Below are 24,534 nucleotides of genomic sequence, written 5' to 3'. Positions count from 1 at the left end.
ATTCTGTGTTGTAGCATTTGTCCACTTTTCTTTTGGGCAAAAGACTTATGTTGCAAATTTTCTTGTGTTAATTTTCATTTACCTTCCTATTTCTTTGTTGAGCTTTAAAATTTTTTTTCTGTGAATAATCAATTTTTGTGTGTTTATAAAGAAAATATGCCAGGATTTGTTTTCATCATGCTTTGGTAAGACATGCAGACTCAGAAATGACTTCCCCAAGCAAGGGGTTCTACACTCACTGATTCTTAGCACTGAGGCATGGACATGCCTGCACAGCCATCTGGGAAAAGTACCACAGTTGGTCAGGAGTGAAAGGATCCACAGGTGAACATGAGTAAGAGCCTTTATTGTGGTTTCTGCACTGAGGAATGGAAGAGGTACATTTCCCAGGTGCAGGACTGGCTGGTTTGAGTGCTTTCCATGTGCCCTAGGCATAGGGCCTGGGCATAGTAGCCCAATAAGTAGACTTGGGATGGCTATGGCAGGGGATTGTAGGGCCAGAGTGTAAAGGCTGGTGGAGGAGGTGGGGGTGGTCTGGCCTCTGGCTAGTTTGCATGTGAAGACATTGTTCTGGTTGAACCTTTGGCAATCTCTAAGGATATTAGGCAGGGGGGCAATCCCTCTCCCATAATAGTGGCCCGATGTCAAAGCATAAGAACACATAGACAATCAAAGTCATGATTCACGCAAAATCTCATGTAGCCAATTTAAAAAGTTTGTACTGATTTGCCCTTGACACCAAACCTGGAAAGAGGTGTTTTACAGAGCTCCTTAAAAATAGATGATATTTTCCTATAATCTTAATATTTCCCAGATTGCTTTATTGTCTTCCTCATTACATTTGGAATATTTTGGTGCTTTGTTTTAACATTAGTATGTATCAATATTATAATGAGCAAAGTTTGAACAACATGAGTTTTTCTCCTACATGTTCCTATAGAGAAAAGAAATCCTAAATGAAATCTTCTCTCCCTTAAAAAAATTAGTCTCCTCAAACGTTAGTGCCACAAAACCTCTCTGATGCTTTTTCTTCATACTTTTTGGCTCCAACCAGAGAAACCTTACTCTCAGGTTTAGGTCTTAAAGGGAGAATTTCTCCTCTGATACTATAGCCTCAAGAATGTAGGGATCCCATTTGTAGTTTGTCTCCTAACACTCAGTTGGTCTGGAGGGAATCACTGTAAGAGTATTTTTATTGTCCTGAAAATAACAATGTGACTTTGCATTTGTTACTGTGGTGAAATGAGTCTTGTGTGTTGTGGCGTGCCTGCCAGTTTTCTGTCCATTATCCACTTCTTCCTCTACCTTTCTAAGAGTATCCCTATTTCACTGGAGGTGGTGATGTTTTTAATCCTAACAAACAAATGAACAAACAGCAGCAACAAAAATTAGCAACTGCCTTTGGCAGCCTGCTTTGCATGTGGGTGGCCATTGAGATGTGAGCAAGAGATGCTGAGTGGGGCTTCTGGAAAAGCCTTTGAATAAGCCCCCTTTGCCCTTCCTCTCATCACCTGGGACTAATAAGATGGTTGTAGCCTCAGCAGTCATCTTGGAAACAGAGCGATGAAGGCCTCACTCTGGGTGGTGGAGGATAGACCGGAAGAAGCCTCATTTCTAGCCTTGAATTCTCCACTATGGACAAAAAGCAATCTCTTGTCCTGTTTAAGCCAATATAATTGGGATTTTTCTGTTCACCACAGCTGGAGTGGATTCCCACAGATACAGGTATCTCTTTAAATAATTAAAAAATTCCCTCCTAATTTCTCATTTTTTTTCTCTAAAACCAGTCTGAATGGGTGTATGGGAGAAGGTGGTGTCGAGCTCCACAGTCATTTTCCATTCCTTTGTATCTTGAGCTTCTCTGGACGCCAGCCCAGAACTCACCACTGCTAAGAGGATTTTGAGCCCCTGCTAACGAGTCTGTCTCCTCACGGTCTCCTGTGTCCTTGTTCCTCAGGCTGTAGGTGAAGGGATTCAGCATGGGGGTCCCACAGAGTACATGATGGTCGCCACTGTGTCCTGGGCTGAGAAGGAGTCTGGGGTTGTAAGTAGATCCCCAGGACAGTCCCATAGGACAGGGTGACCACGGACAGGTGGGAGCTACATTTGGAAAATGCCTTGTGCCTCCCTTTGGCAGATGGAATCTGCAAGACAGCCACAGCGATGTGGGAGTAGGAGACTATGGTAAGCACATGGGGCCACAAACCAACACATGCTGGTTGACACGTGTCTGAGCAGGCCGTCTTCATGAGCAGATAGGTACTTCAGAGGAAGTGTGAGATCTCCCTGGTCAGTCTGCTCATGAGGAGTGTGTGAACCAGGGAGATGATGCCAGAGCCCACCCACATGAGAGCTGCCAGTCCCCCACAAAGCCAAGGAGTGATGGTGGTGTCATACTGCAGGGGGCTGCAGATGGCCACATATCGATCCAGCGCCATGGCAGCCAGCAGAAAGGTGTCCACATTAGCAAAGGAGATGAGGAAGTACATGTGAGTCAGAGAGTTGGGATAAGTGATGGTCCCTGTTCCTGCCTGTGTTGACCATGAGCTCAGGGATCAGATTGATGGTGAAGCAGATGTTGACAAAGGAGAGACTGGTGAGGAAGAAGTACATGGGAGTGTGCAGGTGTGGGTCAGAGCTGATGACTAGGATGATGAGTGCATTCCCAGCCCCAGTGACCAGGTACATACACAGGAAGAGCCAGAAGTGGATTTGTTGCTGCCCTGGGCCACTGGTGATGCCAAGCAGGAGGAACTTGCTGACTCCAGTCTCATTCTCCTCTCCCCTGTACGTCCCAGTGTGGATAGTGAGGAGTCAGAATTGGATCAAATTTATTTGTAATGCAATAAATGAACACAGTTTTCTATCTATAAAAATCACAGCTTTTTATTGAGTGCACTCATGCTAAAGACTGAACGTGCAATCTTTTCTGTTTCCTACCTTATAAAATATGAACTTTTATCATCCACACTTTTCTGATGAAGTGAATGAGGCTTAGAGCAAGTGATGGCTCCAGACCACACTGATGGTAAGTGGCAAAGGACTTTGACCCCAACATGTTCTGAATGTAGATCCTGTGATCTCAACCATCCCACTGCAGAGTGGACGATCTGGTCAGTTTTCAGATGCTGTGTGCTGAGGGCAGTGTCACCATCACTGAGTCTTTAACCTTTATACAGCCAGCACGTCCTCATTGCATGGCTGCTGCGAGCTGAGGGGACCCAATGGAAACTGGACATGAGCCCTGTGCTCAAGGTGCCAATTGAGAAGACAGAGCCTAAGTGTGAAAAGTGTTGGGAGCATTCCCAAATTATTATGATTTGACACGTGACCAGCACGTGGACAAAGGCCAGGAGCAAAACCCTGTTGGCCATGATGCACAGTTCTGTGTATGAGTTTCCCCAAGACTGTTCTAGGTTTGGCCACTGACAATTGTAAGGAGGTGTGTTCCCTGCCTTGCCTATCCCGCTGCCTGCCTGTGAGCTTGTACTGCTCCTTCTCTGCTCTGGACCTTCCTGTGCATCATAAAGACGGCCACCCCCAAGTTCCAAAGTTCAGGGCTTCACACCTTCAGGATTCCATCACGTGGAACCCAACTGACCAACCTGGTGCAGGCTTGCCTTGCACAGCAGGGATTCAAGAGAGCCCAGGATGACGTCTGCCCCCAGCCCAAGTGTCATTTCACTCAGGGCACTGCCAGGTTGCACTGGCTTTTTTTCCTCTCAGTAACTGGCAGCATCTTTGAAAAACTCCAAGAGAATACAACACTTCCCTGCACAAATGTCCTCAATAGAGGGTTGTCACAGACTAAAGCCCTGACTTCTTCTAACTCAGTAAATGGGACTCTTTCTGACCTGAGTCCCACTGACTTCTCTTCCTGTGCCTCCTGCCAGGCTCATGGACTTCAGTCCTTTCTGCCTTAGGGACTTTGCTATTGTGTCCCAGTGTCTGGAACAATAACTAGCACATAGGAAGTGTCAGGAAATTGGTCAGATGACAGCATGAACATTCACAAAGGTATTGCACACCAAAATCTACCAGTATCAAGTACAGCCATGGTGTTTCATGACCATATGTGGTTATGACTAAGGAGTGCATTTATGAAATAAATTTGGCAAGGCTGGGCTATAAGCTCCATGGTAGAGTGCTCGCCTAGCATGTGCAAAAGAAAAAGAAAAACTGTGTGCTTAAAGCAGGTCTAAGTGAGTGAAGTGGAGAGATGACAGTGTTGAGTCAATGTCAGTGTGGGCAAATCCAAGGTCACATGTGAACAGGAATTCCCTTGAGTGTGCTCTTGAGGGAGATGACACATGTAGCCTCCATGTAACCTAGGACCTGTAACCACTGTAGACCAGAGATAGCAACCTGGCTCCTGTTAGCCAGATCTGACTTCAGGGCATATTTAGTTTGGCCCTGCTATAGTTAGGAACCAGAAGGCCTCCTAAAGGCCCAGTGTTAAGGAATTAGTCTTAGAATTGTGGATCCCCAGCCTCTTCTTTTCCTCTTTTTTTCCTGGACACAAGGTGAATGTTTTTTGCATACCATGTGCTTCTGACATGATGTGCTACCTTTCCACAGGCCCAAAGCAAAGGCACCAACTGATGTTGTGCTGAAACTTCTATCAAAGTATGAGACAGAATCAAGGTTTCTCTTTATAAGTTGATTATGACAGACATTTGTTAGAGTAATTGACAGATCCTACAGTAACACAGATCCTCAGAGTTTTTCAAAATGCTTCTCCTTGACTGATACTTTAAAAATCAAAGACTTTTTAGAAAACCTGGATTTCTGACTCTACTTGAAAATAAAAAGCCTTGCACCAATGGGCGCAATCAGGGAAATGATTGGTTGGGAAAATAGATTAACTAATTCTCATTGAGAGTCACTATGCAAAAGAAAAAACTCTGTGTTTCATGTCTACACTGACCCTGTGTGTCCCTCAGAGCCTTCCTCTGTAACAAGTTCATAAAAGTCCTACGAGATAGAGAGACACACTTAAGTGACTGCAGAGTACAGTTCGCCTCTCTAGGCTGCCCCATGTCACTGTGGTGGCCTTCTATTCTGCCCCTGGAACCATTGAGGAGCCAGCTACTCCCTTTCAACATGTCATCCTTTCTAGGCTGTGCCTGAAGCTGTTGTGACTATTTCCTTGTCTTCCAGTAGTCTAGACTCTGAAGAAGTTTTGAAAGCTGAGCTGAAGAACTTGGACAAAGTTCTGAAGGTTACAGAAAGCTGACTTTAATTTTAAATGCAGAATTGCTCTCCTCTGCCATTTTAACCAGAAAACCAAATACAGGTTGTGTACCTCATCCAGAATGCTTGGGAGTAGAGATGTTTCAGAGTTTAGATTTTGGAATATTTACATATGCAGAATGAGATATATTGGGGCTAGGACCCACATCTGAACACAAAATTCATTTATATTTTAAATATATCTTATACACATACCCGTGAGTAATTTTATATATTTTAATAATTTTGTGCATAGTTTTGAAACAAAGTCTTACGTGTAGAATTTTGATTTGTGTCTTTATGTGAGTACACAGGAAGTTTTTGATTTTGTAGAATTTTGGTTTTCATATTTTTGGATTAGGGTTTTTTTTCTCTTTATGATAAATTTTAAGGACATAAATGAATTTTTAATAATAGCAATTGCTTAAAGCAACCGGGTCTCCAGGCAGTCAGTTTCCTGTCATGACTATGATCTGTAGGAATTTGTGTTATAACTCTTTTCATAGTGTGGATTTGACCTGCACCACAGAGTTTGATTTCTTAAAGGACACCTGAAACTACTTTCACTTAAATTCAGACAGGTGACAGGAAAAATGATGCGGTTTTTATTCAGTTACTCATCATCCAGCAGTACATGTGGAGCACTGTCTTCTGTCTCTGTTGGGTCACCAGAGAACACAGACCACACCCCGCCCTCTGGCGACACCACTGCATTCCAGAAAGCACTTACTAGACTCACACTGAGTTTGTTCAAAGCCAAGGAGGAGCCAAAAGAACTGAGACATGTTAGAAGTTTATGAGGTGTCTCAGTGTCACACACGGCCTGGTCATGGAGGAGGACACAGTGGGGATTGGGAGAGAATAGAAAATGCTTTAAAATGTGTTTTTAAGAGTGATGTGAGAGGTGGGTTTGTTCAAAGCACATTATATGTGTATGGACATATCATAATAAACCCCCTTTGTACAGTTAATATATTTTAGTAAAAAATAATAATATATATATTTTTAAAAATCGACATGACCTACTCTACTGTTTACTTAAATGGAGACATCAAATTTCCTTTCCGGCTAGGTGAGATTTTGTACCTGGAAGGGACCCCCCCCTGCTGTCCTTACTATTCCACCTCTGCACTATGCTGCTCATGGGAAGCTGAGGCAGAGAAAGCAGGGGGGGCTGACATTCCTAAACCCACCCTGGCTCATATGTAGTCTTTCTAGAATTTGATTCCTAAACAGATGACTCTTCTCAGTTTTCCCCTCAATCCAATGGGGGACAAGATGGTGAGGTACAAGGAGAGGGTGCATTTAGTGTCTGGAAAAGGGGAGCCAGAGGGCTCCCCTTTATTCAGCAGCCTTTATTCAGGACCACATGTGCTATCTTGTAGAACACTGAGAGAATAAAACCTTGAATACCAGCTCCTCCTCACACTGAGATAAGTACGATCAGAAGGCCATGTGACAGGAAATGTGAATCTACTCATCCACATCAAGGTGGTGGCAGTGACTGGGCAACTCTCCCATTCCAGTTGTCCCTGGTCTTACCCAACTGCCTGAATTACTCTGAATTCATTTCTCTAGATTCTGGCACTGGAGCCTTCATCTCTGCCTCTGGGAACTGATTGGGGGCTCCATGACTGCCCCACTTGATTGGGGGTTTCGTGACTGCCTCCACTTGATTGGGCACTCTGTGATTGCCCCACTTGGTGCAGAGGAGCTCTGGCAAGGGCTGTGGTAGCTAAGATAACTGCTTCCACCTGCCACCCACAGACACCCTTGCTGGAGCATTTCTGGAAATGATGATACTCCCACACATGGCCGCACACAGATAGACACCCACCCATCCCCAAGCCACTTGCTTCCTTTTGTACTCTGTTCAAAAATTCTATGGACTTGGGACTTAGATGAATCTGAGGCCTTTTTTGTAGATTCATGTGGGGTTGTTTGAAGCAAACTTGACCAAGTCACTGTGAGAAAGTCGAGGTCCTGCTTTGGTGACTTTGGGGACGTAGGATCTGCATTTACCTGGGTGAAGTTGGCAATGACAGGACCACTGTACCAGTTAATGGCATGTCCTTTCTGTTTATTATAGAGTTAATTGTTGAGACATGACTCTCAGGCACTGACTGAATAATATCTAAAGGTGCTTAGTTGGTTAAAATATGTAAAGACTTTCCTCCTGTATTATCTGACTTACATTCTGCAACCCTATAGGGTCCTAGATAGGACAGCAAGTGCAATCACCCCATCAGTAATTAGGGCAAAAATTGGCAGGCTTGGGAAAGGATCACATGGCTATAGATATATGGGTAGCATCCTCTCTTTTCTCACTGCTCTGCGGTGTGGGCACAGTACCTGGGGTCCTGGGAAGCATGGTCTGTCTTCTTACCGTCTGGGCTGGAAAGTAGTCTCGTTTCATGTATGTGGGGGTTTTATAATTCCCACTGTAGAGAGAACCCCCCCAGCTCCTTGTCACAGGCATTTCACAAGGGAGTCTGTCTGTGTCCTACACGTCCCAAATAAATCAACTTCCCTAGGGGCTAAAGAAGAGAGAAAGGGGACTAATGTTCATATTGTAAGTCAAGGACATGAGATTTTCCTGTTGGGAATTTTAAAGGACATTTCAGGTCTCTGTTGGGATGGGGTCTTTTACAGATCTGCATTCTCTGTTCTTTATTTTCTAAATATTCTCTGCCTCATTTTTATTATCCTCAAAGGAGTAGGAAGTAAGTGAAAGAACATGGATTCTATGTTGGAGCAGACCTAACTTATCTTTTGAATATTCCAAATATGTATGTTTGGAGTTGGTCGGGTGACTAAAGATGCTGGAAAACCAACTGACACCTGATGGAGTAGATGGTGACAAGAAATGGACGGTGGTTCATGTTAGCCTCTGAGTATTTGAAGTTAGGATTCTCACTGCCTTTATTCTTTGTGGAGAACAGAACACGCCTTCCTGGCCTCCATCTGGTCTTCCTATGCTAGATACCATTTTGTCAGACATTATCGTTACATGTGGAGCTGTACTTAGGTAGGTGTCAGGGTGGCTATTGACCAGAGCCTGGTAATTTTGGGAGAAAACTCTGTCACGCTGTCTGGTCACAGTTTGGAAGCCACATTCTATGATTTGCTCTGATTTTGATATTGGCTGAGCTTCACCTGTTTCTGAAATAAAATATGGCAAAGATGTCAAGATGACCTTCCTGGCTGGGCAGCATGAATCACGGTGCTCAGATGGTTAATGGCAGTGTGCTCAGCCTTGGTCTCTGGAACAGCTTTAAGTGTACCATCCAGAAGCTTCCAGCTTTCCCTTATCCTGGCCTGTAGTTGCCGTAACAAGTGGTCCTGTGGTATGAGAGTCTGTCCGCTCTACCCCACGATATCGCATGAGGAAGGAGGTGGTTAGAGAAATGAGCAGACTTTTTTTTTCCAGTATTGGGAATTGAACCCAGGGCCTTGTGCATGCCAGACAAGCATTCTACCACTTGAACCATGTCTCCAGCCCTTTTGTTTGTATTTTGTTCTGAGATGGGTCTTACTAACGTTCCCTAGGCTTGCCTTGACCTCGAGATCCTCCTGGCTCTACTACCTTAATAGTTGGGATTACAGATATGTGTTACCACGCCCAATAGAAACCTCCTTATTCTAACATTTATGTGTATTTTAGTCATAGGACTTAGGTTAACTTTCTGGCTCACTTGATTGGATTGAGATGTGCCCAGGAGACTAATAAATCATACCTCTGGATGTGTCCATGGGGGCATTTCCAGAGAGGATCAACTAAGGGGGGAAGATGCACACTGAATGCTGGCATCACTATCCCAAAGGCTAGGGGCTCTGAAGGAATAAATGCGGAAGGGGGAGGAAGCCAGCTAGAGCAGGCATTCCTCTCTCTGCCTCCTGGCCACCATACACTGAGCTCCTGTGTTCTGCCGAGCCCTCTGTGCCGTAATGGACTGAAATCGCTGAAACCATGAGCCAAAATAAATCATCTTCCCTTAAGTTATTTCTCTCAGGTGTTTGTCACAGTGATGAACACCTGACTAACACAGTGACCGTGTCACATCCTGGGAAGATTTTCCTTCATTCTGTCACCTCAGGTCCTAGCCCATTCCAGGCTTTGCCTCTGAGTTCTGTGTATCAACCTTATCCAATCATCACAATGACCACTGTAGTGTTGTCCCTCTGTATCCACTGGGCACTGCTTCCAGGAGCCTCTGCAGATATCACAATCCCCAGATGCTCAAATCCCTTAGATAAAATGAGGTAGGATTTGCATATAAACTGCAGCCACCTCCTGCATGCTTTAATTCAGCTCTAGTTTGTGGTTCCTAATGCAAGGTAAATCTATGTAAATAGTTGTTTTACTGCATTCCCAGGAGATAATGACAAGAAAAAGTTCTGTAGATATTCAGTACAGATATTCCTTTTCTTCCTTTTTGAATATTTTTCACTTGTGAGTGGCACTTCTGTGGTGTGGGACCACAGCAGACACAGAGGGACAAGTGTATGGGACAACCTTTCTCATATCGCCACCGACGACTACAACCCATGTCTCTTGTGGTTCTTTCTGACTGTAATAGTTCCTCAATCGTGCCTTTGTTTTTCCTGTTCTTAACTCTGTTGAAGAATCTTGGCCAGGTGTTTTGAACAATGGCTTGTATTTGTATTCTCTGACTTTTTCATGATTAGACTGTTACTAGGACCTTTGGGGAAGATTTCCACAGACGTGCAGTGTCCTCATCACATCATATCAGGGATGCATGCTATCGGCATTAGTTATCACAGGGGACGTTAACCTTTATCCTTGGTGAAGTTGATATTCACTGCAAAGATTATGGCTGCTTGTGTATAGTATTTGGCTGTAAGACCCTAAGTCCAGCTGTCTCTCAAGGGCAGAGATGAATATTAAGTTTCACACTCTGGTGGGATGGGGAGGGGCAGAGAGGATCTGCACACACTACTTGTACATCTTCTGTAGGGAAAGTTGGTTCCTTCTCTCCCATTTATTTCCTTATTCAAATACTTGTTCATCAGTATGAATTTACTTATATTTTTTTCTACTTTATGTTGGTACCAGGGACTATCAGTGGGAGTACCATGCCCAACTGTTCAAGATAATTTTGCACAATATTTTTAGTGCATTTCTCTCTTGACTACAGCCTGTCCCATACGGTTACCTGTGCAATTTTCCACTTTACCATCGGGTTGGCACTTGCCAACAAGGCAGATTTTGGAACATCTTGGATTTTGGATTTTCTGATCATGGATGCTCAACCTGTTGGTATATCTGTTTTTAGTTTTGGAATTGCATCTGCTTTGACATGGGAGCTCATCCAGGTTTCTAGTGGTCTTTAGCATGCTCCATTTCTCATTTTCTTCCTTCCTGCCTTCTATCCTCTTTCTTTTAAACCTATCATTTCTTTTCTTTACTTTTATTTGGTTCTGTCTCTCTCTCTCTACCTTCTTTCTCCCACTCTCAACACTTCCTTAGAATCTATTCTAGAATGTATCCCAGGCCTATTTTTCATGAGCACAAAATGGAAATTTTTTACTGCAACACAATATACATAACTTCATAATATATAAACTTGGGTTTATTAGGGCACAGAGTTCGCTGAGTAGACAAAGGCAGTTTTCAATTACACAAGGCAAAAGATCAATGCCCAGAAAAAATTGCTGAAGTCCTGATGATAGTTTAGTTTCTGACCTGAAGCATCAGAAGGCAAAATTAAAGGAGAAAACCAAGAAACTCTTAGAGGGTCTCATGAGCAGTAAATGGCAGGAGAGGCCTCCTCGGCTCATAAGAGATGTTCTGGCATATCCTAAGCTCCAAGTAGACCTAGGCTTGAAAGGCAGGTGGTTCCATAAAACTTCAATGGCCATGACATGGGGTGGTCCCTGGGGAACTGTGCAGGGATGAGGCATGACTGTCCCATTCACTTTCACTGAGGTGAAGTCAAACACTTCTTCCCAAGTTGTTTTAATTGACTTCTGAAGAGTTGGCTCCCAATGGCAAATTAGTGGTAGGTGGAAATTGCCAGTGGGGAGGAGGCTCTGGTTCCCCTGGAGTCCAGGTAGCAGGAAGGGAGGTTCCTGTCATAGGCCAGCCCTCTGTTAACTGGTTCTGGAGGACAAATCATAAGACATAGCCCTGGTTTTCCTGGCTGTCTCTAGGGAGGTCTCTTTTAGTTTGGTACAGTGTCTGTTTCTATGGGGAGAGAGCCCTAGAGACCCTGCAAAGTGCTTTGCCCTAATTAATGACTAACTCATGTCCTGTGTCTCACATAGCCAGGGTGATTCTCTCTGAGACCATGGAGGTATCTTTCTATTGCCTCTACCTGTCCCTGAGATGAGGGTGGCCCAGGAGAAAAGGTGAAGGAGCTAGGGAGGTTGCAGGGCAAGTAGGTACCCAGCAGAATGAGGTTGAAAGATGTGAGGCTCATGTGCAATTGGCCAGCCCATAACCATTCACACTGCCCAGGCCAAGCACACACCCTGTTGCTAACCTTCTATGGGCTGCTTTTCCCTCTAGGCAGGCCTCTGTGTATGGTGAATAATGGCTTCCAAGATGAATTTAGGGTCATGGGGATGGAAAGTTGCTTTTCCTTTGGCTCTGTACCTTTTAGTAAGTTCAGTGGTTTCCCTGCATCCTTCTCTCTGCCCTCATACTCATGTCTTTGCTGAGGCATGTTTAAGGTAGCAGTAGAACAGAGTAATAACTTTTACATTTACTCTATAATAAGAATCATCCTTTAGATGTTTACATATTTAAATGTAAAAGCCTAAGCATTTTATAACAAAGATCTTTAAAACAAATATCCTGGTTTTTGTTACCTTGAGTATCATATTAACCTTATAATAGCAATTTAAGAACCATTTTGAAGATGTTTACATACACACGCACACAAACGTTTTATAAATTAAGCATGCCAGAAAAAACGTCAACTTAAGCACGCATAAAATGAGTCGGAATTCCAGGAGGTGAGTAAATTTTGCCCATGCTTTAAACAAATTCACACACACACATTTACACCGAAGTTATAACAGTTTCCTTCAGAAGTCCCTGACCTGTGAAACTCCTCTCGGAGGTTCCCGGGAGTGGATCAAGCTCCCCTTCCATCCAGTGAGATAGGACGTGACTTAGGACTGATTTCCCGGGGGTGGTGCTTACCAAGTCTGGATGAGACTGCCAGATGAGTTGGTCCACTTCTCCTTGGAGTCCAAGCCAGGTCAAGACTGCTCAGAGAGTTGGGGCACCGGGGCGAAGGAAGACCCAGAATCCCATCTGGTGGCACGCCACCTCGTTCGGTCCCGTGTCCCTCCCTACTCCAACGCAGCCCAGACTCCAGCTGGTGGCACAACAGGCCAGTCGGTTGGAATCTCGCTGGGGCCTCCAAATGTTGTGGCAATATAGTCAGAGGAGAAACCAAGCGACACTCGTAGGTAGGAGTGGAGAACTCAGATTTTAATTTTACACTAGCGGGTCCAGATGTGTACCTGTGTCTGAGCCCTGAACAAAGGATTCACAGGATATTTAAAAGGCAGTGCAGGGCATCAGGTTACAAGGAATGCGCTCTCCCATCAATTAGGGGCTACTAGTGGATTAGTTAAGAACAGCAGGGGAGTCCTGCTTTTGGAAAGTTTATTTACAAGTGGAGACAAAGGAATGCAGGAATGAGTGTTTATCTCTGCATGGTGCCCCTCACCTGGATCCTGAATTTTGCATGGTTCTACTGGGTAATTCCTCGTGTTTTACAGCTCTGTCTGAGGTTACAGCTTTTCATTGACAGCTTACCATGTTTTGCGATCCTGTTTCAAGGCTATCTTCCTCTTCAAAATAATCAGAATAAAATAGTTAAACTACCTAGGATAAAATGAGAATATACTTCTAAATAAAATAAGTTCATATTTAAATCATATATTTAAAAAATACTATCCTGAGAATGAAATTTTATTAAACTTCAATATGATGTAAAGCTTAATGACTGAACAACAATAGTTAATTTAAACAAAATGAGAGAGAAGTCAAAATTACTTTGAAAAGAGGCCCTACTTTCACAATGCTGTCAAGTATACTAAATACAGTTTTTGGCATAAAGACACAGCCTTTGGAGTTTAAAATATCACCACTGCATGACGATATACATAAAACTGCAATTATTATTTATGCATTAGTGGATTAAATAGTCAAGAGGCTATACAATCTAGACCAAAATTAAAACTAAAATGTACTAACTAAATGAAATAGAATGGAATTAAAATAAGATTCCTATTTAAAGCATCTATTTATAAAATATCATTCTCATCATTATAATTCTATTAAGCTCTGATTTGAGGTAGTTACTAAGTAACAGTAGTAATTGAAAGTGACAATGAGAGAAGTCAAAAGTATTTTGAAAGAGATTTTACTTTTGTGTTCATCTACAATTATGGTAACTACATTTTTGGGCATAAAGACACAACATTTGGAGTTTAAGAAAGCCAGTGCAAGATGACATAGATAAAACTGCAAGTAATGCTTATGTAATAGTGTACTAAATAATCAAATTCAAATCAATATAATACCTGGTGCTGTGGCAAACAAGGACCCCCTCCCCACCTCACCCAGGCCTTTTCACCTTTAAGAGCCCTGAGTTGTTCTGGCCGCCAAGTCCCAGCTCTCTGTCAGGAACTATCCAGGGCCACTACATGACCCAGTTCTGACCTGCTGGGGGCTACTGGTAAAAGACAGGCACAGAGCAGAGTCCCCTTTGTGCTTTTCTTTCCTGCCATGAAGCTGCTGTGGGAGGAGGTGATGTTGACCTTTTGGCAGCCATCTTTTGACTCTGAAGCTCCAAACTTTGGGAGAGAAAGCCACCATGATGAGGAGTTCACAAAGTTCTGAACAAGTCTCCTCTGGAACTATTCCCAGATAAGCAATATCCTCGTATTTTAAGCATCAGTAGCCCATTCTTTCTCCTGCTTGCAGCCCAATGCGTTCTAATGGATTCAGCACCCAGTGCATGAGCTGAATAGATGAAACCACTTGCTGTGTGCCCCATGCACTTTCCTGTGTTCATTCAGGAGTCTTGCAAGGAAGGTCCAGGTATTATTCTCAGGTCACAGTCAAGTGTGGTGGTACATGCCTGCAATCTCAGCACTGGGGAGGCTGAGGCAGGAGGATCCCGAGTGTGAGGCTAGCCTGGGCTGCATCGCAACACCCTGTCTCAAAAAGCCAAAGAACCAGAACCCCTCTCCCACAAACGCAACATAAAGCACACAGATGACAGACGACACGGACACACACGCGCGCACTCACACACAAACACACACAAAATGAGGCATGAGTGCTCAAGTCTTTTATTAAAAGTTGGGTCATCTTACAGTACCATTGTCACTAGGAATGGGGAGGGATAGGAGGAGTATCCCAGAGGGGTCTGAGGGAGTAAGAGGACTGACTGGACGGGATGGGCTCCACCACAACTGCTGAAATGTTCAGGCAGTGCGAGTCAATTCTCAGCCAAAGCATGGGATTTGTGCGTGGATTTGGAGGTAACTTTCCTTGGTCATGGGCATTTATTGAATCCCTTCTGTACCCCAGCTGTCAGTGACAGACACTTTTCAGGGGTTCTTTGGCAATGTTGGGGATATCTTGTGTTTTCACAACTGGGGAGGGGGGGTGCTCCTGGCATCTCGTGGGCACCACACGCTGCTATGGCTTGCAATGATGCCCTCCCCCAACTAAGAGTTATCTGACCCCAAACGTCTCTATCCTGGGTTAGAGAAACCCTGCTGTACATCAACTTGCTTTCTTAGACTCACATTTTACAAATTAGACAACTGAGGCTCAGAGAGGGGAAGTGTCTTGGCCAAGGTCGCCCAGCCTGTTAGATTTGGAGCTCGGATATGAAGGCAAGCCTGTTTCATTCCCCACCCACTAACTCCCAGTTGTGGGAGATAGGATTAATTTCAAGTTCTGGCAAATGCGGCTCAGAGAGGTGTTGTGACCAGTCTAGGGTCACACAGCAGAGCTCTTCCAGTGACCTTTATTATTCTGTGAGACACTCAGGAAAAGGCCAGCCCCCTTTTAGAGTGAGTCCACTCCCCACACCCAGTGATCACTAACTCACATCCCTTTATTCTCTGCCCAGGACAGCTTCCCTCACTTATACCTCAGCCCCAGGTCAAATGCCACCTCACCCAAGATCCCAAAGAAACAGGGATCTGGGGTGGAGGGGGCAGGGCCACCCCACTCCCTCCCTGCTTTTAGGGACTTGTACTGTTTCCCCTGAGGACACTGGGAGAAGGATTCTAAGGTCTGGAAAGGAGATAAATAAGCAGTAATGTTCCTGGCCCAATGTTGATTATAGTCTAAAAGGGGCATTTAACTGACTCAGGGAATCTTCTGCAGAGACTGTGGGGCAGGTCAGGGACTCATGGGTAGGTTGGAGACAGGGACCAAGCCTAGAGATTAAGCACCACATGCCCTAATCATTAAGGACAGAGACTTCCTAGGTGCTGGGTTCTGATGCAAGAATTTCCTATGGAGTGACCCCCAGCCCTGTGCGGGCCCCTGTTGCAGGACACCGCTATTCTCCCCTGTCTTGAGGGAAACGCTGAGATCTACAGGTTAGGAAGCCGGCCCAAGGGTGCCCTGCCTGGGAGCTATGGAGGGATCTGGGCAGCACCTGAGTGGCTGGTTCTGGGTCTTAGAGCCTCTAGGTGGATCCATACCTTCCTCTAAGGCAGCTGAGGACATTGCCTAGTGGTTCCAAGATTATCAAGGTCACGCAGAACTGCCCCACCAGAAGCTGGGCTACTCAAGGTGTTACCATGGGTGCTGGGGCACAGGAGGGCCGCTGTCCCTCCAGAGAGGTGGGAAGGGCAGGGTCACCTGCCAAAGAAGTTTAGGGAGAAGAGGGAAAGAACAGAAGGAAGGGAAGAGGAAAGAGCGAGCCCGCACAAGCCCTTAGGCGCCTTCCAAATGTCGCAGGGGGCCCAAGGACACCGAGCGCCAGGGAGCCAGGGGAGTGGGCTGGGTGGGCCTTACCGGGTGGTGGGCTGGCTCAGAGCGGCTCGCTGCCTGCGGTTCAAGTCTGGCGCGCCGGCCCCGGCGTGGCGGCTGCTCGGCGAGTGGCGCGTGTCGGGTGGGAATGGCGTAGATCGCGGGGGACGGGAATTGGTGCGGTGGCCTCTGAGCGCCGCACGATCTGCCAGCCCCAGGGTTCCTTCCGGAGCTTCTGACGATGGCGCTGAGCGCGCAGTGCGGCCTCCCGGCCCCGGGGCCCACCGAGGACTGTGCGGCGGCGGCAGCGCGGCGGGCACTTGGCAGACGCTCCCTGCGTCCACGGGCCCTCGCGCGCCACTCCGTGACCCGAAGCCGTGACCCGATGCCCTTGCGCCCATCCGGGATATGGCGCTCTAGGGAAGAGCGGACACCGCGCGTCCGCGCAAGGATGGAGGCCTTCAGAAGCACAGGCGGTGACCCCAGCCGGCGACGTCGCGGCGGGCGGTGCCCACCCCGGACCCTGCGCCCAGCGGCCGCCAGCGAGTGCAGGAGTCAGCTGTGCCTCCGCCTCTGCGTCGTCAAGGAGACCCTGGGCACCGAGAGGGACTATGTTGGCACCTTGCGGTTCCCTCCCTCGGTGAGTGTCGCCGGGGCTCGGGGACAGCCTCCCCCCCGCCCCGCAACCCGTGACTTCAGCCCCGGTGGGTGCTCAAGGAGCATGGGCAGCGCTGGCGCGGGCACCAGCACCTCCACTCCTGCAGGTCTCAGGGTCGCCTGGATCCTCCCAGGGTCCCCTGCTCCCAGCTGCCAATCGTGCTGCCCTTTTGTCTTTTTCTCCCAGCTCTCCATCCTTTCAACTAGTTTTAAAATGAGTGACATCCTCAACGCATGATGCATTGAGGATCCTTCAGTCACCTGGTCCTTCAAGGCCGATTGGTGGGACAGACTAAGCTACTCTGATCCAGAAAAGGAGTAGGATAAAGCCCAGAGGAGCTTGCCAAAACAAGAAACTGTGGTTTTGTGTTGTCCCTATCTTTTATTGTTTAAAAGATGTCTTTTGTGCAGGGCTTTGCACTTTCTAGGCAGGAGTTCTACCCCTTAAGCGACACCCCCAGCCTGTAAGATTTCTGCACTCCCAGTGTCACAGGAGGAAGAAATGCTGAGGGGGCGCTGGGGATGGGGGATCTCACTTTTGATCCCTAGTCATCCAGACAGAATGATCTGCCTGGTCCCTGGGAGGGTTTGTAGTGGCTGTGTTTGGAAACCAGGGTGGGGAGAAGCATAGATGACAGTTGACTTTTGGAAAATCTTCAGTAAACACAATGTCTGTGCTTAAGGTTACAGTAGTGGCCTCAAGGAACTCATGGAAGGCGGTGTGTCTTTGGAGAGAGGCTAGCAGATTAAAAAAGGGAAAAAGAGTAGGAAGAAATACGTTTGCAATACCTTTTCATATAAAGTTATGCATGTATGTGTGGACTTACTTTTAAAAAACGCCAACAGAAATGTTGCGTTTCAGCATGGTTGTTAGAGTCACCTAACCATGATGCATTTACACACCCTGTGGATAGCATTTTCTATGTATTAACTGAGAAGTTTCTGGAAACAGACACAGAGAGAGCAAGTCGATATCCCAAGACAGCCTGAGGGAGCTGGCATTTGATCCCAGGTGGTCTGGCTGCATAGCTGACAGTCCCTACCCCTACCCTGAGCTGCTTCAACATGGTGCTGTGGTCATGGGCAAAATGACTGTCCTTGGGTGACTGACTGGCTGCCTAAGTGCTTGAGAATGAACTCTAAAGGTTTGGGATGCCAGGAAAAACTTTTTTGATAATCAAAACCTGTGTCAGCCTGGGCCTCCTTGCCTGTGTGGGGCAAGTAGAGCACAGACAGGTAGAGTTGGAAGATGTCAGACGGTTTTACTCATGCACAGGCGTGCACAGGCAGCTGTTGTACCTTCGAGGCAGTATATATGGTGTTGAAGAATCAGCCCTCTGCAGGACAGCCCAGTGGAGACAGAGCTCAGTGTGTTTCACGGAAGCCCAGTCATCATTATCCTGGTGCTGGCCCTGGTGGCTGTTCGTCTGTCACTTTCAGGAGAGATGGATGGTCTTGGTGTCCTGGCTTGCGGGATCTCAGTGTCTCCCTTTCTGGACAGTACCTCCTTTATCAGACTTGTTTGGCACGTTCCCCTCTGCAGAGAACCCACATCCTCTGCCAGGCAGCGCTCCTCAGAACCCTGAAGGGTTTGTGTTAGGTCTGGGAAGCCAGCTGTGCTGGTTGGGAGACCTGGCCTTTCAGATCATTGGTGGCTTTTCTGTTTCCCAACAGACAAGGCTCTGGCAGGGGAGGTGGCAGGGTCTGCAGACACTTACACCAGCACGCAGGGGTCCCCCCGACCTCCCTCCCAGGTAGAGGAGCAGAGCTGATTGTGGTGCTGGTGTTAGGAGACAGAGTTGGAGAGTGAGCCAGGTGGATTGTGGGGCTGAACCTTAGTGTCTGCAGGGAAGGATTTGTGATTCACAGAGTTGAGGACAGCCCTTGCCTGGTTAAGGGTGGTGGCCCTGCAGCTGATCAGGGTTCCATCTCCAGATCCCCTTTCGTAGCTCATGTTTTTCTTTAGGGACTGTGTTTTAGCTAGATTCCAAAGGCCCACTTAGGAGGTCCCTGGAGGACATTTCTGGCCCCAGCAGCTGATGGGGGCAAATTCTGTCACTCTCCCAGTGTAAGTAGTGTTGGTATTTTGGAGTGTATAGTGGTTTGTCTTAGGGTGTCCTGTGAGTGCTAGCTGTCACCAGGTAGATGCCAGGAGCAGCACCTCCCCAGTGGGACAGTTAGAAATGTCTGCAGACCTTCTCAGGTGTCCCTGGGTGCAGCTGAGTTCCCAGCTAAGAATCACTGGGCTTAATCCTTTGCCACCCTCTTTGCTCAGACCTTTGGGGACTTTACTTCAGATGGAGCAGTGTGGCCCATGTGACTGCAGGGTGTCCCTGTGTGTGTGTGTGTGTGTGTGTGTGGTTAGGGCAGTAGCCAGATGTGGGTTGCGCTTTGTGCCTTGGGGCCCTTATGGCTCCTGGTTAAGAGCACAACCTAAGGGACTGGCACAGTGGCTCACTCAAGTGGTAGAGCACCTGGCTAGCAAGTGTGAAGCTCTGAGTTCAAACCCCAGTGCTGCCAAAAATAAAGGGAAGGGGTTTAGGGTGTAGAGCATGTGGCAAAGCATGCATACTAACTGCAAGGCTCTGGGGTTCAAGCCTCAGCTCCAAAAATAAATAAATACATAAAATAGATAAAAGCACCACCCAGGAGCGTAAAGGCCAGAGTTCAGGCCCCCATGTGACCTGGGCACAGTCCTTTGCCTCTTGGAGCCCCGTTTCCTCATCTGTAAAGTGGGGTGAGTGACGATGGATAGGAAATGAAGTGAGGGTGTGTGCTGTTTTAGATGGGATGTGGCCTTGTTTAGGCAGAGACTTGAAGGAGGAGGTGTCTGGGTCCTTGGGCGCTGAGTGCAGGCCGGGCTCGCAGGTTCTCCTGGCTCCATGGAGAAGCCCCGGGGAAGGGAGCCCTGCAGCCTCACTGTGGGCACTGGGAAGTTGAGTTTTATTTCTCAGCTCCTGCAAGAACAGAAGGGAATCTCGCTCATCTTTTGTCTTGTGGTCAACACTCACTCTGGGTTGCTGTCTGGCTCCTTCCCCAAGGTGGAATTGAGAGCCCATCCCTTGATCCTGCACCAGGGGAGGCGAGGCTCCTAGGCTGGCAGGACTGGGCCGAGATGCTGGTGGAAGCAGGTGGCTCAGTATCTTTGTGTGGCGTCTGGGGACCTGGACAAGACTGTGACTGTTCTCTAACATCAGCAAAGCCATGTGGGTGACAGTGGGCTGAGGGATTTGGTGCAGGAGGACATTCTGCCATGTGGCATTGGGTTCAAGTGCTGAGGTCTGGGCCGCTCTGTGGAGTCAGCCTGTCGGTCTGATGGTCTGATGCTGGTCTCTGCCCTCCGCGGTTGTGTGACCCTGCGGGAGGCGATGCCCTTCCCTGGGCCTTGGTTCCCTCATCTGTAAAATGGGTTGGGCAGTTGGCTCAGTGCCTGGCAGATTGCTTTATTTATTTTGTAATGTTTTTGTTTGTCTGTACTGGGATTTGAACTCAGGGCTCCACGGTTACTACACAGGAATTCTCTTCTACTGTGTGAGCCATGCCTCCGGCCTGAAATAGTTCAGATTCTTAGCATTTCCTACTTTCTGCACAAGGACAGTCATGGCAGGTCACCCCCCCCCCAGCACACTGCCTCTATTTCTTCCTGGGCTTGAAATGTGCAGGTCGGTTTATCTTGACCAGGCAGCCCCGTCCTGGGCCTTGTTCTCTGCACTCTGAAGACAGTGGGGAGCAGAGGTGTCCTGTCATGGAACCGAGGATGCTGCCCAGGCTCTGCTTCAGGAGCCACACAAAAAGTTTGAAGAGACTCACCCCCCACCATACAGCCACCCAAAAGCTGGAAGAGTACCCTGCTCCGGCCTGCTGGGGGACTGTCACACACCCTGTCTCCTTTGCACCGTCACAGGGCTGTAAGGAGATTCAGTCGTCAGGTCCTTGCCCGAGGTCACACAGAGACACGAGGTTAGTTTTCTGCCTCGGCTTAACACACCGATACAACTTTGGTGGCCTAACACAGCGCTGCTTATTTCCTCGAGGTTTCTGTGGGTCCGAGGCTGGGTACAGTGTCACTGAGCTCTGCTCCAGTCTCAGGAGCTGCAGCTCAGGAACTGACCAGAGCTGTGAGCTCAGCTGAAGCTGGGGCAGGAAGGGGTTTTGTTTGTTTTTGGACCTTGGATCCAACCCATAGCCTTCCCAGAGCCCCACCCCATCCTGGGACTCAGTTTTGCATTCTGTGCAGAATTCAGTTTATAGTTCAGAGGCCTCACTTTCTTGCTGGCTTTCAACTGGAGATCACTGTCCTCTCCTAGGACCACCTCAGATCTGCTATGCTACTGTATCACACCATGGCCATTTCCTCACAGGTAGCAGGTAAATCTTTTGCTTCGAATTTGTCCTTTTAGGAAGGACCTACATGTGTCCATGTCCATGTTTTCCTCCCATCCCCCTCAAGCTTTAGTGTCTCAATTCTCTTTTAATTCTCACCTGATCAATCCAGGCCCACCCAGACAAAACTGATTTGAGACCTTAATTACATTTGCAAAGTACCCTGACCTGTGGTGTGTACTGTATCCTATCAATTATGTGTCGTAAACTAAATGTGCTTCAGCTCACATCCACACCTCTGCTAACGTGAGGGGCATACATGTAGGAGGGAGGAATCTTGGGGCATCTAAAGACTCTGCCAGCCAAGGGTGGTTGGTGGTGGATTTTAACTCAGGACTGGCTGATTTTAGAGGTCATGTTCTCACTGCTATTTTGTATGTGTTCCCTCTTTGACCTGGGTGGAATGGCCACAGGGAGGCAGCTGGTGGGCTGTGGAGCCAGCCAGGTTTGTTCTGAGTGAGGTTGGGCATGGGTGGGTGCATTTCCCCTGGCAGGGCCTGGTCTTCCTAACATCTCACACAGCCCCTCTGCATGTCCTGAAATGCTTTCCCAAGTGCGTTGTCTGGGAGGAACCTGGAGCAGGTGTCTCCTTGGCACTCCTGTACATGGGGTTTGGGCTCAGACCCTGTTGTGGGGAGACTGCCCACCTTTCCTCTGAGAGGCATTGGTGTGGGTGTTACCTACTTAACTCCCTTGATGGGGAGGGGAGGAGGCTGGTTCATTGACTTCCCAAGTCTGAGGCTTTTCCAGGTAACTTACTGCGTAGTGATTTCTAGTTGAATTCTCTTGTGCTCAGAGAATGTGCCTGTGTGTTTCAGCCTTTTGAAATGGATTGAAATTTGGTTAAAACCTGCATATGGTCCAACTTACTTACCAACTGTTCCCGAGCATTTGAGAAGAGTGTGTGGCCTGTGAAGGTCATGGGAATGCCTTGCCGATGGTATCCAGGTCACGTGGCTGGTGGTCGTGGACAGTCTTGCTGGGTTTGTTCAGCTGCTCTCTGAAGAGACTGTGGAGTCTCCAGCTGTGACTGCAGACTTGTGTTTCCATTTTAGTTAGTGCATTTTCAAGTTATATGTTTCAGAGATCTGTGTGATGCCCATTGGTGATGCTGCATGAATCAACCCTTTGATCATCAGGAAGTACCTCTCTCTGTCTGTTTGTGCTCTTTGTCCTGAAGTCTGTTTTGATACTACAATGGTGGTGTCATCTTTCTTTTCTTTCTGTTTTCTTTCTTTCTCCTTTCAGCTCTTTGTGTCTTGATTATTTCAGCCCATGTCTTATAGGCATCAAGCAGTTGGTTTTGCTTTTTTAAATACATACCGACAGTCTCTGCCTTCTAATTAGATAGTTTACCCCACGTATATTTAATGTGATTATTGACAGGGCTGGGTTTAGAGCCAGCATTCTGGTTTGTTTGACAGGATAGCAAAGATGATAGAATGTCCCCTTTCTCTCCCAGCCCCACTGTAGTGGAGGTAGAAGGAAGGAAAATGGAGGTCCTGGCTTAGAGGGCACTGTGGGATCAGGCCTGGGCTCAGTACACCAGTTTCTTTTCCCCCTTCACTTGTTCTGCACTGACCTCAGCAGCTTTCTTTCTGGTCATGAACTCACTGTGTGTGTCCAAGTCTTCTGAACTCTTCCCATGGCACTAACAGGCCACTTTGACTCCTGATTTATGAAGGCCTCTCCCTCCCTCAGCTCCCTGCTCAGGGCCACTTCCTCAGCCTCCCAGGTCTGTTTTCTTCTGAAGTAACCTTGGCTAAGTCATTGTCTCCCATTAAGACCAGAGCCTGTCTGCTGTGGTCACTGGTTGGCCCCACAGCCAGCGCATACAGGCGCCCTGTTAATTTGATGAAGGAGAATGCATGGGTTAAATGGGGTCTCAAAGTGGCAGAGGCCTTCCTGGTGGCACGGTGACCTTGTTTGGGGAGTGTGAGCCCAGGTTGGTGGTCCTCTTCGGTAAGGCTCCTGGGCTGCCTGCCCTGGCCACACTGGGAGGATGGAAGGACCCCAGTGTTTGATTTGCCCGTCAGGGAGTTGTGTATGGTAGCAGCGGCCAGGCCAATGAGTGGGCTTTGTGAGACTGATCTCCCCATTACAAAGGGGTCAATACAGTGCGGTGCGTGTGTCTAAGGGACATCCCCCAGACTGTCTGTCTCCAGCACCATGCGAGGTAAGATGATGTTTGGGTACAGAGCTCACTGGTGTTACACATCTCTGCATGGATGAAGGCACAAAACCAGGTGTGGGTGTTTATGGGCAATTTAGTGCAGTTTTCATTCTCTCCCCACCCTGCACAGGCATATTGTTGTTTGGATTCTTTGGGGAGTAATTTTGTATTCAGGCCCTGAATACTCCAGCACCATTTCTTCAGCACCAGAGTATTCTCTTAGATAACCACTGCTAAGTGAACACAATCAGGAAACTTAACATTGACACCTAGTCATGCACCCCACAATCCATATTTCCCCCTCCCCTCATCCTTCATTCCCTCCTCTCTCCCAGGCCCACATTGACATGCCAGCTATGGGTGAGGCCAAAGGTAGGAGGACCGGCTCTTGGCCACATCCAGAGACCATACCTGAAAAATACCTGAAGCAAAATGGATCAGGCATGTGTGTCAAGTGGTCAGCGCCTGTGTAACAAGCATAAAGCCCTGAGTTCAAACCGCAGTGCCCCAAGAAAGAATACGTTTACTAAAGGGGCAAAGATGTGTCAACTTTATAAGTCTGAGTGAATTGATGGGTGTGAGAATCCTAGAAGCAGACTGTTAGAAAGGGAAACTGAGTCACCAAGTTGCTCAGTGGCTTGGCCAAGGGTTACTAAGTGAGTGTGGGGCTGAGCTGGGCCCTGAGCCCAGGTTTCCTAGCTCCTGACCCCGTGATTCTGCTGTGTCCAACAGCTAACACCTCTAGAGGACTTAGCCCATGATGCTGACCCTGTGCACCTGGGGCCTCCCAGGGCTCTTGAGGCTTTACCTTCAGACTGAGGTTTCAGTAAACTGGGAGTTTGGGGGTGTTTTCTGGTGGAAAGTCACTTAGTGTGCCCTTGCTGTCTGCTGGGTCTCGTGCTTGCTGAAGCAGAGCCGCTCACTACTGTTCACACCAAAACCACGGGTTCCTACCTGGGGGTCCTCAGGCCAGATCAGGCGTCTAAGTGCGTTTTTGTCAGCCTTGCACAGTGTTTTAAAACTGGCTTATTAGTTGTCAGTGTCTCAAGAAGTTATTCAGATGACAGCATCTACATTCAAAATGTATTGCACAGCAAAGCCTGCC

General features: G+C 47.4%; 1 protein-coding gene and 1 pseudogene across 1 annotated transcript in view; both read right to left on the bottom strand.

Moving 5' to 3' along the window:
* Positions 1 to 24,534, bottom strand: part of LOC109702162 (protein transport protein Sec24A-like) — a 205,001-nt gene that overhangs the window by 35,168 nt on the left and 145,299 nt on the right. The window lies entirely within an intron of this gene.
* Positions 1,780 to 12,958, bottom strand: LOC109678825 (olfactory receptor 1D2-like; annotated as a pseudogene).

This window comes from Castor canadensis, chromosome 16, assembly GCF_047511655.1.
Source record: "Castor canadensis chromosome 16, mCasCan1.hap1v2, whole genome shotgun sequence".
Lineage (NCBI taxonomy): Eukaryota > Metazoa > Chordata > Mammalia > Rodentia > Castoridae > Castor > Castor canadensis.
The sequence above is the reverse complement of the archived record's forward strand: the minus strand, read 5'-3'. Positions and strand labels throughout refer to the sequence as shown.